The 12,909-nt window shown below is 42.4% G+C and overlaps 1 non-coding gene across 1 annotated transcript; it reads right to left on the reverse strand.

Moving 5' to 3' along the window:
* Positions 1-12,552: 12,552 nt before the first annotated feature.
* Positions 12,553-12,637, reverse strand: TRNAR-UCU (transfer RNA arginine (anticodon UCU)). The gene is given in 2 exon segments: positions 12,553-12,588; positions 12,601-12,637. It is a non-coding gene; the product is annotated as a tRNA-Arg (tRNA).
* Between the last annotated feature and the right edge of the window lie 272 nt (positions 12,638-12,909).

Genomic DNA, 12,909 nt, shown 5'->3' on the forward strand with positions numbered 1-12,909 from the left:
GTTTTGATTGTTTTGTTTTTGGTTTCTTTTGGCGGGGGGGATTGCTTTTCCTAAAGTAAGGAAATTAGGGAAAGGAAAACGAAGATGGAAGAAATTAGAAAACTAGCAGTTGATGAAGGCAGGTTCTCAGCTTCCTAGAATCTTAACACAAAAATCCGCTCTGTTCAGTGTTCTGCCGTGAGATTAAAAACAACTGCTTTAGAGAAAACCATTATACCTATTTTTTAAGACCCGAGGAAATGTCTCATGGGTTCCCTAACGGCTGTCAGACTACAAGCCATGCTTGGCTGTTCAGAGAATAAATAGCAGGCTTTTAAAAGGAAGAAAGCCTGTACAGAAACATTTAATGAAACTTTGAGCAACTGGGATAAATTCAAGGGGTTGCATTCTAAATATAGCAAATATAAGAAAAACTCATGAAAAAATTTTCAGTACCATCTCTGGAATGTGTGCAGGTGCTCATTCAGTTCAGTCTCTCAATGACAACTACTGTTTAGAATAACCAACTACATCTTATTGAAAGCATGCAGTTAGGATTAACAAAATGATTACAAACTCCCCAAAGCATCTGACTAGAATGTAAAATTCAGGTGCATTCAAATTATAATTTATTTCCCTGAAGCAGGGTCAGTAGCATGACTTGTCTTAAGCAGATCGGTGTTTTATCAGAGTTGGAATGTTTCAAACTATGAAATGCGGGTTTAGCTAACTATGGAGGTGGTTCTGAAATGTAAAGTTACCAATAAACACTGAACACCAGCTGCGAGAAAGGGGAAACTTATAGGTTCAGGTGATAGGTGTTCATTCGTTATCACTGTGTAACAAATTGCCCCAAGACTCAGTGATTCAAAACAGCCACTGTTTTACTCAGTCTCATGATTCAGCCGGCCAGGGCTGGGCTAGATGGCTTGTACTCCACATGGTATCAGGTGAGGTCATTCAGCTGGCGGCTGAGCAGATCTAGAAGGCCTAACACATTCTTGAAATTTATCTTCAGTTTAATGGTAGTACAGCATAGAAGGGCTTCACCAGTGGCTCTGCAGTAAAGAACCTGCCTCCAGCCTGCAGGAGACACATGAGGGTAACAGGCAGGAAGGCCAGGGGTCTCCAAACGAAGAAAATAGCCTGCAAGTGTCAGACATGTTTATCTCTCTCAAGCAGCAAATTTAAAAGTAGGTTTCTCTTAAAAGACTGTGTTGCCATAATGACACCTGGTTTCACCTGAAGTTAACTATTGTCAAACCTAGAGATAACCAATATATTTCTCTTATGGAAATGTTTGTCTTAAGCTATGCTAATGTACTATGCATTTACCCCAAACTCTGTCAAGTCAGTTCCGCCTCTTGGCTCAGAACCTACTTGACAAACCAGTATGTTATACTCAGATATTGTTCCCCTAATTTATGTAAATGAAACTATTTGTATGGTGATCTGCCCTTCTTCAAGTTAATCATTTTATGGCCCAAGATGAACCATTTGGTGCCAGGATTATCCCAAAATGCATCTTATGGGTGAGGGGCCTGGTGCCATTCTGAGTCTTAAGACATTCCTTTCTTTTATTAATAGACTGCTAGTGACTATATAACATCCAGCTGAAGACTAGCAGGGGGGTACTCTTTCTGCCCCCTTCTGATGCCTATGTCAGAAGCTATCTCCTTTATACTTTAATAAAACTATTACACAAAAACTCTGAGCGATCAAGCCTCGTCTCTGGCCCCGTGTTGAATTCTTCTCCTCCGGGGGCCAAGAATCCCAGCGTCTTTGCATGATTCAACAACAACCTTTCACACATGGGTTCGATCCCTGGGTCAAAAGATCCCCTGGAGTAAGAAATGGCAACCCACTCCAATATTCTTGCCTGGAGAATCCCATGAATGGAGGAGCCTGGTGGGCTATAGTCCATGGGGTCACAAAAGAGTGGAACACGACTTAGCGACTAAACAACGGCATAGAAATTGGCTAGAACACCAAAACATGACCCACACCTTTTGTGTGGGGCTGCACAGTATTTAGGATGTCCTGCTCTTCTCCATCTGCCTCCTTCCTAGTTAATCCTCCTAAGGGAAGAGGAGTTGCTAACCAGATTGAGGAGAGCCCAAGATACCCATTAGGCTGTACTTTCACAAATAAACAGGGCTGATGTATTAACAGGTCAGAAACCACCTGCAGTCGGTCTCTCTTGCCCTGTTAGGGGGCAGGCCTATCATTCTCTCTTCCAAATGAAGTGGGAAATCAGAGTTTGGGCTTTCCTCAGCCAGGCTTTCTCTATGAAAGGTAGGGGATGACAGGGGCCTAAGTCATTCAATCGCAGCTTAACTGAGAAGTCTGCAGTCATGGTGCTCTTCTAAAGCTATTACATGAGTGGTATACTTTGTTTTCCATTGATTCATCTTCCTTTTGGTTACAACCTCCTGGGCAGAATTGCAAAGCAGAAGTTGGTATGGTTCAGGTGCCAAAATCTTGACCTCAGATCCCATGCAATGTACTCAAATTCTGAGGTCTTGTTCATTAAGGGAAGAAAAGTGAAATATGAAAACTATAATTAGATTTAGGTCAATTACCATATGAACTTTAGCTCCCCAAAACAGTGAGGATGATTACAAATGACTGAGAGGTCTTCCTCAACCTTTTTCAGTGGCAGGAGAGAAATATGTGCATGCAGTCATCTATATGAAGAAATGTTTATATGAAGTTTTGTTCAGTCCCTCCCTCCTACATCCACTCCTCCACCCCCGTAACTCAGGGAAGTTCACAGGAGTAATGTACTGAGAGCAAAAACAAGGCACACACTATAGTTAATAAGATTTTTCTATGTGTTAAGGTTTTATCAGGGAAACCTATTTTTTTCCCTTAAATGTATGTGTATACATTTTTATGTGTACACAAATCAAACTGGCTGGATCTGAAGCAGAGCTAGGAGAACAAGTCACGGCTTAATTCTGTAATGTAAAGCTCACCCAAACTTGGGCTGATGGAGCTGTAACATCTGCCCTTCCAGCCAAGTCTGCCACTTAACCTGCTTCAACTGTCCGCTGCCCCCACCTGCCGGGGCGGGGGGGGGGGGGGGGGGGGCGGTGCAGGTGGCTGTCCAGGTGAGGGGAAGAAAGCACACAACCGGCCCGGTGCCTCTCCTCGAGCTTCGGAGACTGCTGAATCATGACTCAACCCTGTCATGTTTTACCTGACTGTAGTCCTTTAAGGTGACTCTTGGTTTTTCCTTTAGTGAAAATCATTATCCTGATCTGTCCAAAGGCAACTGAACCAAGACAAGCCTGTGGTTTCTCAGGCTCGGTCTCATCAATTCTAGTCACCCTATTTCCACTCCACTTCAGTCAGTCACCATAATGGACTTCAGACTCGCTGCTTGAAACTGTTCAGTGGTCAAGATTCTGGACTTTGACTATCTCAGTCTGTTCTGTTAGCCTTCCCTCCAGTTCGCTCTAACCCAACCTTGACTGCACTTTGAAATTACCTGAGGTGGCTCCAAACTCCTGTAGACTCCAAAGATGCCTGATCTCAAGTATTTCACCCTCCCAGTCCTCCACCCCCATCAGGATACATTTTCCTCCCTAATCAATCTGGATCCATTGGTGAGACGTTTCTTTATCTCCTCTTTTTTTTTTTTTTTTTCCTGTTACTTGGACCTGCCACTCCCAGCCAAGGAAATACCCACTGTTCCTTCTGTGACCTAATCCATCAAGAGAAACCATTCCTCCACACATCCAGCTGTTGTATTCAATAGCTTTTATCTTTGTCTTCATCTCTTCTGGCCAGGAAATGTGATTTGACATTACTGACCCTTCCTTCTTGAAGCTCCAGCCTCTCTTGGCGCCTGCAGCAAAATAAACTTTCTGCTTCTCCTATCTCTCTACTCTTTTTCTCTTCACTGGGTTTCTTACTCTGCCCACTGCTTGCTAGTCTTCCATAATGCCTGCCCTCTTCTTCCTCTATTCTGTCTAACTTGAATGTCTTGTTCTCCCTCTCCTGCTTTGCTCTCACTTCTCTGCAGAAAACACCAAAGTCTCCATCCTTACATCTCTTTTTTTAAAATAATTTTTGGTTGCACTTAGTTTTGTTGCTGCATATGCGTTTTCTCTAGTTGGGGGGAGCAGGCTTGTCAATGTGGCTTCTTTTGTTGTGGAGCACAGGCTCTAGGTGCGCACTTCAGTAATTGCAGCACGCGAGCTCAGTAGCTGTGGCTCGTGGACCCTTCAGCACACAGGCTTCAGTAATTGTGGTGCATGGGCTTAGCTGCTCACAGCATGTGGAATCTTCCTGAACCAGGGATCGAATCCATGTCTCCTGCATCAACAGGCAGATTCTTATTCAGTACACCACCAGGGAGGGCCATCCACCCTTACATCTCTACACCTCTGCTCCAGATGCAAATTTCCTATTAACTCTGTAACATGCCCATCCATGTTATTGTGATGTCCTCTCTAACTCAACATATCCAGAACCAGACACATCATCTTTCTGAGATAAATGCTTAGCCCCATACCTGGCACATGACAGGTACTCAAAGGGAAGCTACTATTTCCCTGTTCTCCATCTTCCCCATTGGGGAAGTCTTCCTAAAATGGTTTGAACAACGTCTTTCTGCTTTTTTACGTTCTATGTCCTACCTCTGCCTAACAAAACATGAGGCAACCCCTACATTCAAGATCTGACATTCGAGACTCCATAAAAGGACACCACCACAGGCTTATGTTCATCACTCCCCTGCTTTTGCTCCGAACTGCCTTTTTGCTGGTCATCTGCCTGTTTCTCTCACTGCTCTGCTCTGGACTTCAAGAAATGATATTTCCCAGATGCCAAATTGACTTTCCAGTGAGACACTGACCTGAGAGGAGGACAGAAGAAGGGAAGAGGGTATTTCTCTCCCTCTCTGGCTTGGGTTGGGTTGCAGCTCTGCCATTTCCCAGCTCCCACCAGGCAATCCCCCACCACTTAGGATTCTGGGAATACCACCTCCTCCCATGTCCCACTGGCACTAGGAGTAAATAGGAGGTTTCCTACTGTTGGAATTTCTGGGTTACCTACACTTTGATCACCTATGTGACAGTTCCCCATACTACATTTCCTAAAGTGATGTGTCTTTCTGCCTGGACCCAACTGACAGATTTCAGCCAAACCAAACTAGCTGATATTGAATATTAAGTTACTCAACATACACCATGTTCTATGCATGCTAGCTACTGTGCTGGATACAGTAAGCTTTCACCTTTTATTTCTGTTCATATGGTTAACTCCACCTAGAGTATTCTCCTTGCCTCCAACCCACCTATCAAAATACTACTAACCTTTCAAACCCATTCAGAAACCAGTACTTTGAGCATCTTCTCTGTGCAAGGCAATAGGCCAGGGGCTCAGGGTGCCCAGGAAAGGAATAAGACCATCCCAGGCATCAATGAGCTGATGCTCTAAATTTCTTCATAAAATATTTTGTTTTTTCCCCACCAATACCTGCATCCTTGGAATTCCCATTTGACTCTGCTTATTTTTACTTTGTTTTTAATAAACACTATAGCACTTACTATATGAGAAACGCTGGGCTGGAAGAAGCACAAGCTGGAATCAAGATTGCCGGGAGAAATATCAAAAACCTCAGATATGCAGATGACACCACCCTTATGGCAGAAAGTGAAGAACTAAAAAGCCTCTTGATGAAAGTGAAAGTGGAGAGTGAAAAAGTTGGCTTAAAGCTTAACATTCAGAAAACTAACATCATGGCATCGGGTCCCATCACTTCATGGGAAATAGATGGGGAAACAGTGGAAACAGTGTCAGACTTTATTTTTCTGGGCTCCAAAATCACTGCAGATGGTGATTGCAGCCATGAAATTAAAAGACACTTACTCCTTGGAAGGAAAGTTATGACCAACCTAGATAGCACATTGAAAAACAGAGACATTACTTTGCCAACAAAGGTCCATCTAGTCAAGGCTATGGTTTTTCCATTGGTCATGTATGGATGTGAGAGTTGGATGTTGAAGAAAGCTGAGCGCCAAAGAATTGATGCTTTTGAACTGTGGTGTTGGAGAAGACTCTTGAGAGTCCCTTGGACTGCAAGGAGATCCAACCAGTCCATTCTGAAGGAGATCAGCCCTCGGATTTCTTTGGAAGGAATGATGCTAAAGCTGAAACTCCAGTACTTTGGCCACCTCATGTCAAGAGTTGACTCATTGGAAAAGACTCTGATGCTGGGAGGGATTGGGGGCAGGAGGAGAAGGGGACGACAGAGGATGAGATGGCTGGATGGCATCACGGACTCGATGGACGTGAGTCTCAGTGAACTCCGGGAGTTGGTGATGGACAGGGAGGCCTGGCGTGCTACGATTCACGGGGTCGCAAAGAGTCGGACACGACTGAGCGACTGAACTGACTGATAGCACTTACTAAGTGCCAGGCACTTTCTAAGGACTTACAACTTATTTTATGTAACCATTATGTATGTATGTACGTATGTATGAAACGTACATATATAACAATTTAGGTAACCTTTAGGTAAACCTAGGAGATAAGTCCTACTATTATTCTCATCATTTTATTAATGAAGAAACTGAGGCACAGAGAAACTAAGTAACCTGCCTAAAGTCACAGAGCTAATATGTATAATTCTGTTCCACTTTCATTTTAGCTATGCACTATAGCTAGGGCATACCTATTTCAGCATCACCAGCAGAAACTGCTGGATTTTTTCCCCTTTCTTTTACAGTTAACAGAACATATGATTTTTAGCTGGGAATGGTCCCACCTTTCCATGGGATGTGAATGAACGTGGTTTATGCAACTCCTGGGAGGTGTCCTCAAAGAAAGGAGAGCTTGAAATTAGGCTCTGTCCCTTTACCTTCTCCCCACTAACTAGTATGCTGACCTGATGGCAGGGGCAGCAGCAATCATCTTGGACCATGAGGTGGAAGTTGCATTTTGAAGATGGAAGAATAAGGAGCCTGGGTCTCCTGATCAAGTAGCTGCCATAGAGGGTGGATGAAGTTGTAAAATGTTTTTTTTTAATTTTTTGATACAGAAAGCCTCAGATCAAGAGGAAGCTGGAATGAAACCTCCCAGAGCCTCTGGTCTTTTAAGGTCTGTACTGGCTCTGTGTAGCATTAAGACAGGAATGTCTCCACCTTTGGGGCAGAGCGCCCACTTTGTCAATACCTTCCTGAATTCTGAGTGTGTGACGCAGGGCAGTGAAAGAGGGCACGAAGGAAACAGGTCCTCAAACATGGAAATCTAAAATTTTCCCTTCTCCATCTTCATGCTTTAAGCTCTGCCCTCTTCCTGCTTGCCTTAGAAGAGCAGACACTCTTCCATCATGCTTAAGCTAATCCTTTCACCTTAACCCCATAATATTTTTGCACCTCAATTTTCTCATCTGTAAAATGGGGAGATTTTGTACTTTTTTAGGGTTGAGGGATAATTAAATGGCAAGGGTTAAATAAAGTTGCTATCATGAAGCAGGTGTTTAGAAAAATGTGAGATGTCTTCCTTTTCCTCTTGACTCGGTCCTCAAGAGGAAACTTACTCCATCAGTTTTTGGAGATAACGCTTCTTCCTGGATTTCTTCCTATTAATACCTCCCTGGCTACTCTTTTTGTTCTCTCTGAAGAACTCATTCTTTGACTATCCTTCAACTGTCTATGCTCTGGGTTTTTGTCTTTAATCCTCATCTCTCCATACACCATCTACACTCCCCCGCATGACCTCACATGGTCCAGAGCTTCAAGTGCCATCTGTAGGTGAATGAATTTTAAATCTCAGCCTAGATCAGCCTCCTGAGCTCTAGACCTTCTCTTTCTTCCCTCTTTCCCTAAATACCTACTTTCCTTTTGGTCCTTTCATTCAGTAAGTATTTACTGAGAGCTTGCTATGTACTTGGCATTGCATATCAACTGCCACTGTACATCTTCTCCAGGATATTCCACAGAGACCTCAGGAAATCTGAACTTGACCGACTTCTCTGTCTGTCTCCTTCATGACTGTTTCAGCATCCACCCATAGTCCCTAGTTAGAAATGGGAGTATTTTTTCTGACTGCTCCTGCTCCTCTATATATCACTTAATTCATCAAGTCCCATCAATTTGGCTTCCTTTAATATCTCTCAATTTGTATACTTATCCCTCTCTCCAAACCACCTCCCTAGTTCCAGCCCTCATTATTTTCTTACCTATATGACCTCAACAGCCCTGAACTGGTCATCCAGCCTCTCATCTTGTGCTGTTCCAGCTTGGGATCCATAATTCAGACGGCTGACACAGAACACACATCTGAACACACATCCAAACCCAAAGCTAATATCCTCACTGATGAAAAGCTGAAAGCATTCCCTCTAAGATGAAGAACAAGACAAGGATGCCCACTCTTGCCACTTTTATTCAACATACTAATAGTTTTGGACATCCTAGATACAGCTATCAGAGAAGCAAAGGAAATAAAAGGAATCCAAATTAGAAAGGAAGAACTAATACTGTCACTGTTTGCAGGTGACATGATGCTATACACAGAAAACCTTAAAGGTGCCACAAGAAAACTACCAGAGCTCATCAATGAATCAGTACAGTTGCAAGATACACAATTAATATCTAGAAACCTGTTCCGTTTCTATACACTAACAACAAAATAGCAGAAAGAGAAATTAAGGAAACAATCCCATTTACCATCACACCAAAAATAATAAAATACCTAGCAATAAACTTACCAAAGGAGGCAAAAACCAGTACTCCAAAAACTATAGACGTAGATGAAAGAAAGAGATGAAAAAATGTTCTTGTTCTTGGACTGGAAGAATCAATATTGTTAAAGTGGCTCTATAACCCAAGGCAACCTACAGATTCAATGTGATCCCTATCAAATTACCAAAGGCATTTTCCACAGATCTGGAACAAAAAATTTTTAATTTCTAGGAAACACAAAGACCCCTAATAGCCAAAACAATCTTGAGAAAGAAGAACAGAGCTGGAGGACTCAGGCTCCTTGACCTGAGACTACTTCAAAGCTACAGTAATCAAAACAGTATGATACTGGCACAAAAACAGACACACAGATCAATGAAACAGAACAGAAAGCCCAGAAGTAAATTCACTCACTTATGGTCAAAATTAATCTACAACAAAGGAAGCAAGAATATTCAGTGAAGAAAAGACAGTCTCTTCAATACGTGGTGCTGGGAAAACTAGGCAGCTACCTGTAAAAGAATGAAATTAGAACATCTTGAACACTGTATAAAAAACTCAAAATGGATTAAAGACCTAAATGTAAGACCAGATACCATAAAACTCCTAGAGGAAAAGATAGGACACTTTTTGACATAAATTACAGTAGTATGTTTTTGGAGCTGTCTCCTAATGAAAATAAAAATAAAAATAAACAAATGGGGCCTAATTAAACTTAAAAGCTTTTGCAAAGCAAAGGAAACCATAAAAGGACAACCTACAGAGTATAAAAAATATTTGCAAACAGTATTACCAAGAGATTAATTTCCAAAATATACAAACAACTCATACAGCTTAAGAAGATCAAAAAAAAAAACAACCCAATCAGTATATGGGCAGAAGACCTAAACAGACACTTCTCCAAAGAGGACATACAGATGGCCAAGTCACATGAAAAGATGCTCAACGTGGTTAACTATTAGTGAAAAGGAAATCAAAACTACAGTGAGGTATTGCCTCACACCAGTCAAAATGGCCATCATTTAAAAGTCTACAAATAATAAATGTTGGAGAGTGTATGCAGAAAAAGGAATTCTCCTACACAAGGAGGGAATGTAAATTTATGTAGCCACTGTGGAGACCACTAAAGAGGTTCCTTAAAAACTAAAAATAGAGTTGTCATATGATCCAGCAACCCCACTCCTGGGCATATATCTGAAGAAAACTCTAACTTGAATTAACATACATGCATCCAAATGTTCACTGCAGTGCTGTTTACAATAGCCAAGACATGGAAGCAACCTAAGTGTCCACTGACAGATGAATGGATAAACAAAATGTGGTATTCACATACAAACACATGATGAAATATTACTCAGCCATAAAAAAGAATGAAATTATGCCATTTGCAGCAACATGGATGGACCTAGAGATTATCATATTAAATCAAACAGAGAAAGACAAATAGCATATGATATCACTTATATGAATCTTTAAAACCCATATAAACGAACTTATTTACAAAACAGAAATAGACTCACAGCCGAAGAAAACAAATTTATGGTTACCAAAAAGGTATGGGGGGACGGGAAACTTGGGATTAACCAATGCTGCTGCTGCTGCTGCTGCTGCTAAGTCACTTCAGTCGTGTCCGACTCTGTGCGACCCCATAGACGGCAGCCCACCAGGCTCCCCCGTCCCTGGGATTCTCCAGGCAAGAACACTGGAGTAGGTTGCCATTTCCTTCTCCAATGCATGAAAGTGAAAAGTGAAAGTAAAGTCACTCAGTCGTGTCCAACTCTTAGCGACCCCATGGACTGCAGCCCACCAGGCTCCTCCTTCCATGGGATTTTCTAGGCAAGAGTACTGGAGTGGGGTGCCATTGCCTTCTCTGGGGATTAACCAATACAGACCTCTATATACAAAATAACAGTAGACACAGAACTATACTCAGTATCTTATAATAACCTATACTGGAAGAGTATGTAAAAAAAATAATATTTTTATATATAACTGAATCACTATACTGTACCCAACATTGTAAATCAACTGTATTTCAATTAACATTTTCTTAAATAAGAAAGGTAGGTGAGTACTTTAGTTCAACTAATAAATAACACAGGAATCTTGTTTGTCTATAAAACTATCAGATTTAACTTTAAAAAAAGAAGTTAAAGCCAACATATAATGTCTATTTAAAAGAAAACAAACCCAAATATATTTTCTAGATACTTACTGTGTGTGTGGTGGGTTTGGTCATTTTTCTATTCCATCACTGGTCATTTTCTTATTGGTTTGAAGGAGTTCTTTACACACTAAGGAAACCAGCCCTTTTTTGTGATATGTATTATAACTGTTCTTTTCCAGTTTGTCTTTTGATTTTTGTTTATGGTATTTTGTTTTTTGTCTTACAGAAATCCATATTTTTGGATTTATTGATTTTTTAGTGGCTTCTAGGTTTAAAGTTATACTGCTTAAGTTATTAAATAACTTCATCACATCTTATTTTAGTGCTTTTGATGGTCATATTATTTGTATTTTCATCTGAAATATACCTCTGTAAAAGGACTGAAGTGGGAATTTTGTCTCAGAATCCCTGACAATGAACATTCATCCTCTTCTAAGCATATTTGAAATGCCATTTTATCACTGTTAGAGACAGTAAAATGGATACAATCTCTATGAAAGCAATTTGGTAATATCTATCAAAGAACACACAAACAAGCCTTTGACCCAGCAATTCAATTTCCTAAGAATCTATCCTACAGATAAATTTGCACTTGTGTACAGTAATAAGGATGTTCACTGAAACACTAGGAAAATACATAACACTGATATGGCCAACTATTGGGGACTATTAAATCATTATGATACTTAGGTACAATGGAACAAGGCAGTTCTGTTGCATTAATAAGTGAGTTAGCAAGCATAGCGAAACCACCTACATCAATAACATCAACAAACATAAAGAGGGTAGATGCAGCAATGCTGACATAAAATAAATCTGAAAATATTTCCAAAAAACCATTTTCACTGATGGCTTATAGAGTTGAAGAAGGGCTGGGAAATAGGAAGAACAAAGATGTTTACTTTTCCCTGTACTTTTCTGGACAATTTGGGATTTTGTATTTTTTGCATGAATTGTTTGTTTCAGCATTGTTAAAATTTCATCCACTCACTGATTTATTCGCATTCATCGAGGTAGAACCCTAATCTCATGCAAAGATATGAATTGTCAGAAAGGCTTCGCTGGTAGCTCAGTCGGTAAAGAATCTGTTAGAAGAGGTAAAAGATAGCCTTGCCTAAAGGAGCTGACAGGCAGAGTGGACCTTGGGTCTCTTTGCACCTGAATCATGGAGGAGAGGAGCAGGCGTTCTTATTCGAAAGTCAGATTCCTGGGCCCCACGGGAGTGACGCCCAGAAATCTGCATTTGTGACAGGATCCCACTGGGCTGGGAGCCTTCTGGGCTGGAAGACTGCTCACCGTGTGGGCGCGTTTCCCTGTCCTTCGCTCGCCCCTCCCTCCCTAGCAGCCACAATCGCGCCCCTGGCGAAGGGGTCTGGAGCCAGCTCTCCCGAACAACCGAGACGGGGCCTCCCCCGCGTTCTGCTTAGGCTGAAACCGCGAGACCTTGCCTCTATGCCGCCCGGGCTGCTTTCCCCAGTTCCCGGATCAGGCTCCGGAGTCGGCAGGGCCCTGGCCCAGAGCCACCGAGCCAGGGAAGTAAGGGGAGGGATAGACTATAGAGGTGAGAGCGACTAGAAGAAAAAGAGCTGCAGAAAGCCGAAGGCAGTGGGGAGAGCGGGCAGAGAATGCGAGGCGAGTGTACACCCTTTAAGAAAAGGAGAGAAATGACTGGTGTAGAAAATAAAACAGGGGGTTGGAAAAAACCTCCGACTCCGCCGGGACTCGAACCCGGAACCTTTGAATGCCTTCAACCTCTAGAAGTCCAATGCGCTATCCATTGCGCCACGGAGCCACCTGTTGGAGTTTCCGCGCATCTGCTCTGTTAAGCCAGAGGCGACGGCCCCGCGCCCTTCCCACCGCCCCCATTAACTGTTGGTCTGTATCACTGAGGCCAGGGCGCTTCCAAACATCGCTAGCTGGCGCCCGTCCTCATTCGGCGACCGCCTTTTAATAAAGTCGGCTTAGCCTTGCAAGAGAAGGGATGTTGCGAGGGCGCCGGGCGCGGGCTGGTTGAGTCTGAGCGCAGCCGCAGCCCGGTCTCCGGCCCGCCCTGGGCGCCGCCGT

The sequence above is a fragment of the Bos indicus genome, chromosome 3, assembly GCF_029378745.1.
Source record: "Bos indicus isolate NIAB-ARS_2022 breed Sahiwal x Tharparkar chromosome 3, NIAB-ARS_B.indTharparkar_mat_pri_1.0, whole genome shotgun sequence".
Lineage (NCBI taxonomy): Eukaryota > Metazoa > Chordata > Mammalia > Artiodactyla > Bovidae > Bos > Bos indicus.